Source organism: Jaculus jaculus, chromosome 7, assembly GCF_020740685.1.
Source record: "Jaculus jaculus isolate mJacJac1 chromosome 7, mJacJac1.mat.Y.cur, whole genome shotgun sequence".
Lineage (NCBI taxonomy): Eukaryota > Metazoa > Chordata > Mammalia > Rodentia > Dipodidae > Jaculus > Jaculus jaculus.
Genome location: NC_059108.1, coordinates 74,783,156 through 74,789,625, shown reverse-complemented (window position 1 = coordinate 74,789,625; position 6,470 = coordinate 74,783,156).

Below are 6,470 nucleotides of genomic sequence, written 5' to 3'. Positions count from 1 at the left end.
GGAAGGTATGTTATAGAAAGACCATCCTCTGGCTTAGCAATTAAGGCATTTGCCTGCAAAGGCAAAAAACCAAGGTTCAATTCCCCAGGACCCATGTTAGCCAGACGCACAATGGGACACACGTGTCTGGAGTTTGTTTGCAGTGGCTAGAGGCCCTGTGTGCCCATTCTCTCTCTCTCCCTTTCTCTATCAAATAAATAAATAAAAATAGACCGTCTTTTACTTGTGCTTTGGCTTAGAGTATATATTACTTGGAAGTGATTTTATATCTTTATTTGTTTTACATTAGTAAACTAAGATGATACTTTAACTTACCCAAGAACAAGAATATTATTAGGCCCTTTCTTTTTTCTTCCTGGAAAAGGAAGTACTGTTTGGTAAACCAAAGTAGAGTTAGTTATGGATTTATAGGGAGACAAAGAAGTTGGCAAACACTAATGTTCATATGAGAATTAAAGATTTTCATATTTTCTTTCTGGGCATATTTTAGAGAGTTTGGCTTGTTAATTCTGACCAGTATAAACCTATGCATATTTTTCCACCTTTCCTGTGAATAATTAAGGAAATTAAACCTGTTCAGAAACAAACATTTCCCACTTGTGATGGGAGTTCAATATATGATTACAGGAGGAGAAAGAGAGTGAAAAGATTTATTTCAACAATCACTCTTTTGGTCTCTATTCTATGGGTGTTCCTAAGAAGATTTTAGTTATATTATCACAGACCATTTCTCCCTTTTCTGGCTACTTTATATTTCCATTTATTTCTCTATATTTTTAGTTCTTTTTTTAAAAAAATATTTATTTATGTGCAAGGAAAGAGAAGAGAGACAGACAGAGAAAATGGGCATGGAAGGGCCTCCAGCCACTGCAGACTCCAGATAAATGCACTACTTTGTGAATCTGGCTTTATATGAGTACTGGGGAATCAAAGTTGGTTGTTGGGATATGGAGGGAGTGTGCCTTAACTACTGAGCTATCTCTCTAGTATTATTTCTCTATTTTTTTTTACTTGTGTCCAATTTTTGTTTTTCTATTTAGACCTTCTGAATTCTGCTCATTCATTATGTTCACTTTGTCATGGTTCTTGTGAATCGCTGAGTCCTTAAATCCCTACTGTATAGTCCAGCTATCATTGGGTTGGGTAGTCACTATCAACTTTAATTGAATCTATAAATTTTGATTACTGTTGTATAATGTTTCTTCAATTTGAAACATTCTTTCCTGAAATGAGAAGAAAGACTCTTAAGACTCAGGAAAGTTACAATTTTGTAAGGTCTTTTTTCTAGGTCATAAAAGCAGTCAATATTTGCTAAGGTGGGTGGGAGGAAGCTCTCCAGGGGAGCTACCTAAAAGCATATGCCACTCATGCTCCTGAAAGTAACTTTAATTCACTCCTTGGTTCACCAAGCTAGAATTGGCTTTAATCAGTTCTTTGATTGGTCATGGTTGCCCTATGTAGGATGAATAGATATTTCTTCACATATCCCTAGGAAAAAAAATCACAACTACTCATGCTAGGACACTATGTATTATGCACCTGGTTTCTGAACACTTTATACAGCAGAAACTGATAAGCACTTGAGGAAACTCAGAGTCAGAGTCACCTCTCAAAACTCTCCCCTTCAATTCAGTCATTCTCAAATGGAAGTATCTGAATTTAATAGCTGGTGCTGAGTAGTGTAATCATTGGTTGTAAGATGAGTAGGACACAAAGAAACCTTTAATTAGGTAATTTCCTGAAGCCACAAGATTTTCCGTTGTTAGAAATTTGCCAAATTTACACAGAGGCCTCTGTGATATATATGTGATATATATATATATATACGTATGTGTATATATACATATATGTGTGTGTGTGTGTGTTGTATATATATCTCTTACAGGATACAGCTTTTGTCATTAGACTTAACATAAATGAAGAAAATCAGATAAACCTTAAAAGAAAGACAAACAAAGTGAAGGTGAGTCAACAACTAGAAGATCTCAATAACAAGCTGATTAAGCTTAATGAAAAACATGATCAAATGTAAGAATGAATTCCATGAAGAATAAATAAAATCAGACCTTGAACTGAAATGCAGCCTCAAATAAAAGATGGATATAACACACACGCAAACACACAAACACAAAAACACACAACAGAAAGCAGAAACCCTCCTTAATAGAGCCAATCATATGGAGGACCAAACTTCTGAGCTGGAAGATAAAACAGAAGAAAATGATTGGGAGTCCAAAATTTTTGCTCATTTCAAAAAAAAACATGTGAACAGAATATGAAGGAATTATGGGATAGCCTAAAATGACCAAATATCCAGAGCATGAGTATACCAGAAGGTAAAGAAATCTAGACCAGAGGGATGGAGAACATATTCAGCAAACTTGTACAACTGCTATGGAAAGTCAATATGGAGACTAATGAAAAAGATAAAAATACAGATACCAACTGACCCATATATATATATATATATGTGTGTGTGTGTGTGTGTGTATATATATATATATATATATATATATATATATATATATATATATATGTAGTTTAGTGAAGTCAGTAAACATTTACCATGGTCCCTTAGCTTTTATGTATGTGTTTTCTTATTAACACTTAGAGATCAAAAGACATTATCGTTTGAGCGGAATAAAAATTTTAATGCCTTATCAGTACCATTTAAAGGAAGAATATCCTTGTTTTAGTGTTTAAGGCATTTATTGTAACTTGTGTATTGGAAGAATAAGGCTACAGCAAAGAAGAGTTAGAATTCTTATAATTTTTGATTCTTAAAATGTTGATCAGGTCATGGTGGCTCATGCCTTTAATCCCAGCTCTAGGGAGGCAGAGGTAGGAGGATCGCCATGAGTTCAAGGCCACCCTGAGACTACATAGTTAATTCCAGGTCAACCTGAGCTAGAGTGAGACCCTACCTCGAAAAAAAAAAATGTAATGACATGTAGGATAGGAAGAATACTTACTTTCTGTCATCACTGACAAGTTCAGTACCATCTGGAGAGCTAGCTGTAGCTGTAACTCTAACTCTGGCTAAGCAAAGTCATTTTGTGCATCTGAAGAGAGTTCCAGAAAGATATTGCTGAATTGAAAAGAATGAGTGGTTTATTGTCTGGTATTTAAAAATATATATTGAGATAGATTGAATTTTAGTTTATTTTCTTCTCTATGTTTTCTTTAATAATAGGAGAATAGTTGCCATTTATTGAGAATTCAGTTGTAATTTTCTTTTTCACCTGAAAACGTTTTCTACTACCTGTTTGATCTCATTCAGGTATATAGTATATAAATATGGGGTTTAGAAGATGAAAAACTCATTTTAAAAGGCTGAGGGAGTGAGTAAGCCAGAGCTACCAGTGCTTTTCTCACCTTCCATTTGCCTGGCCCTGGTACCCCTGCTGTTGGCAGGGTGGTGTGGCCTGGACCTTGCATGGATGCTGTTGAGCAGGCCTCTTTGTCATGACTTCCAGTTCTACTAGTTCCTGCATCTCCAATTCCATATCCCCCTGTGACAGAGGCTGTATTTTTGGAGTGAGTAGGCCAGAGTTCCAAGTTTGGTCCCCAATTCCCAGTGCCCTGGCCCCTGGTACTCTTGTTGCTGGCATGAGGCAGCCTGGACCCTGCATGAATGCTACTGGAGTAGGCCTTTTTTCACCTAGCTCCCTGACTTTCTACCTCCTGGCTCCACAATTCCCTATGCCATGGTGTGCCTTGGGCCACTATGGGAGCTGGCCTTTAGGCTCCCCAGCTTCCAGCCTCCTTGTTCAACAACAGCTGGTTCCCCTGTGCTGAAGAGTGCAGGCAAGTGCAGTGAGTATCACTGAGCTTACTATTTCCTACTTCCCAGTTCCCCAGGTCCCCTGTTACAACCTCTACAATCTGTGCATCTATAGCTATAAACCCATTGCACTCCAATCGGGGGAAAATCTAAAACAACATTCACTGAAGATTCTGCAAAAACAAATACTTGCTTCATCCTTAATAAAATAACACTTTTATCCCAAGATGGGTAGACCACAACACACACACACACACACACACACACACACACACACACTCACATGCACATACACACAATTCAGAAAACTGGGAAATCTCCACCAAGGATGTCTCAACCCCACAATGAAAGCCCCCAATTAAAAAAAAAAATAGAGGAAACAACAGCAATTGAATCCCAAAATGAAAACATCAACAAGCAAATTGCTGAGCTGGAAGCAAATAATCAATATCTAGCAATCACAAAAATGAAATTGAGCAGAATTTTCTCTTACAGGATACAGCTTTTGTCATTAGACTTAACATAAATGAAGAAAATCAGATAAACCTTAAAAGAAAGACAAACAAAGTGAAGGTGAGTCAACAACTAGAAGATCTCAATAACAAGCTGATTAAGCTTAATGAAAAACATGATCAAATGTAAGAATGAATTCCATGAAGAATAAATAAAATCAGACCTTGAACTGAAATGCAGCCTCAAATAAAAGATGGATATAACACACACGCAAACACACAAACACAAAAACACACAACAGAAAGCAGAAACCCTTCTTAATAGAGCCAATCATATGGAGGACCAAACTTCTGAGCTGGAAGATAAAACAGAAGAAAATGATTGGGAGTCCAAAGTCTTTGCTCATTTCAAAAAAAAAAAAATGTGAACAGAATATGAAGGAATTATGGGATAGCCTAAAATGACCAAATATCCAGAGCATGAGTATACCAGAAGGTAAAGAAATCTAGACCAGAGGGATGGAGAACATATTCAGCAAACTTGTACAACTGCTATGGAAAGTCAATATGGAGACTAATGAAAAAGATAAAAATACAGATACCAACTGACCCAGCCATTCCTCTACTGGGCACCTACCTTAAAGGCTCCACTCCTCTCCGCAGAGATACTTACTGAACCATGTTTATAGTTGCTCAATTCACAATACCTTAAAAAAATGCAATAAACCCAGATGCTCATCATTTGATGATTGGATAAAGAAGAGGTGGTAAATATACACAATAGAATTCTACTCATCAGTTAGGAAACATGATGTAATAACATTTGTAGAAAATGGATAAACTTGGAACAGATCATACTAAGTGAATGAACTCAAACAAACACAAAAAGATAAATGTCATACATCTCCCTCATTTGTGGTTCCTAATCTGGAACACCTTGAGTTACAGGCATACTTAGCAGGCAACTTGAGGATCAGAAAATAGGGATGAGTGTTTTGAGGAGAAGGGGAATGGGAGGGCAAGGGGAGATACACACAAAACTATATCTTTTTTAAAATATTTTTTCTAAATTTTTTATTAGTTTTCTATTCATCAAATACAGGCAGTTTGGTGCCATTATTAGGCTCATCCATGACCGAACCCCTCCCCACTGGCCCCTCCTTGTTGATGTATATGGGTCGTGCATTGCGGAGTTAGCCCACAGTTATTGGTACAGTAAATGTCTCTGCATATCATGACCCAACATGTGGCTCTGACATTCTTTCTGCCCCCTCTTCTGCAAAATTTCCCTGAGCTATGTTGGGTTCACTTTGGTCTGCTAAAGTGATGAGGTGTTGGGGGCCTCTGAGGCTCTGGCTCTCTGATTTGGTAGAAGTTGATTTTACTCTGTGTTGGTCTCCTTCCCCTTTGTGCTGGTATCTGGTTCATCAAGAAAACAGCACCCTTGCTTGTTTTGCCAATTTTCCTTACTTTCAGTTGGGGCCTTTTTGAGGTATGACGGGGTGGCTCTCTCCTTAGGATCTGCATCGATCTGAAAAAGAGAAGCAGATTCTCCAATGGAGAGTGAGTTAGCACCAGGACAAATGAGGTAACCCTTACTTTTTTAGTAGAGAGTTTAATAGGTGTAGGCTCTCTTGTAGCCCATGATTAATGGTAGCTTGATATTGGAGAGTGGGCTTATGTTTGGATATGGTTCTGATTTGTTTCCCAGCTCCAGCTATGGGTCTCCTACCACTGAGGGGTTCAGTTAGCCAAATCAAGAGCAGTTGGTTCCCCACCATGGCTGTGTGCCACTATTGCACTTGTGTGGGCATCAGAACAGGTTTGAATTCATCCTCAGAAAGCTTTCTTCTGTACAGCAGACTAAATGATACCACCCTCCAGAGGGGTATTCAGGGATTGTTAGGTAAGAAGGGCCCTGGAAACATTTGGCTCCAGCTTTTAACTCCCAGTTCCAGAAATCATTTACAATCCACAATGAGCTATTTATTAGAGAGACCTACAAGGTCCCCAGAAAAAAAACAGGCTTCTGTCAAAGCACTTGATTACCACCTTAGGCAAAAGATAAGATGGCTTCACATCTCCAGATCCCACATTAGCCTGACTCATAAAGGTAATGCAAGTACAAGGTCATACATGCCCATGAGGTGGCACAAGTTTGTAGAGTTCACTTGCAGTAGCTGAGAACCTGGAGCACTAATTCTCCTTCATTCTCTCTCTGTCTGCCTTTCTCT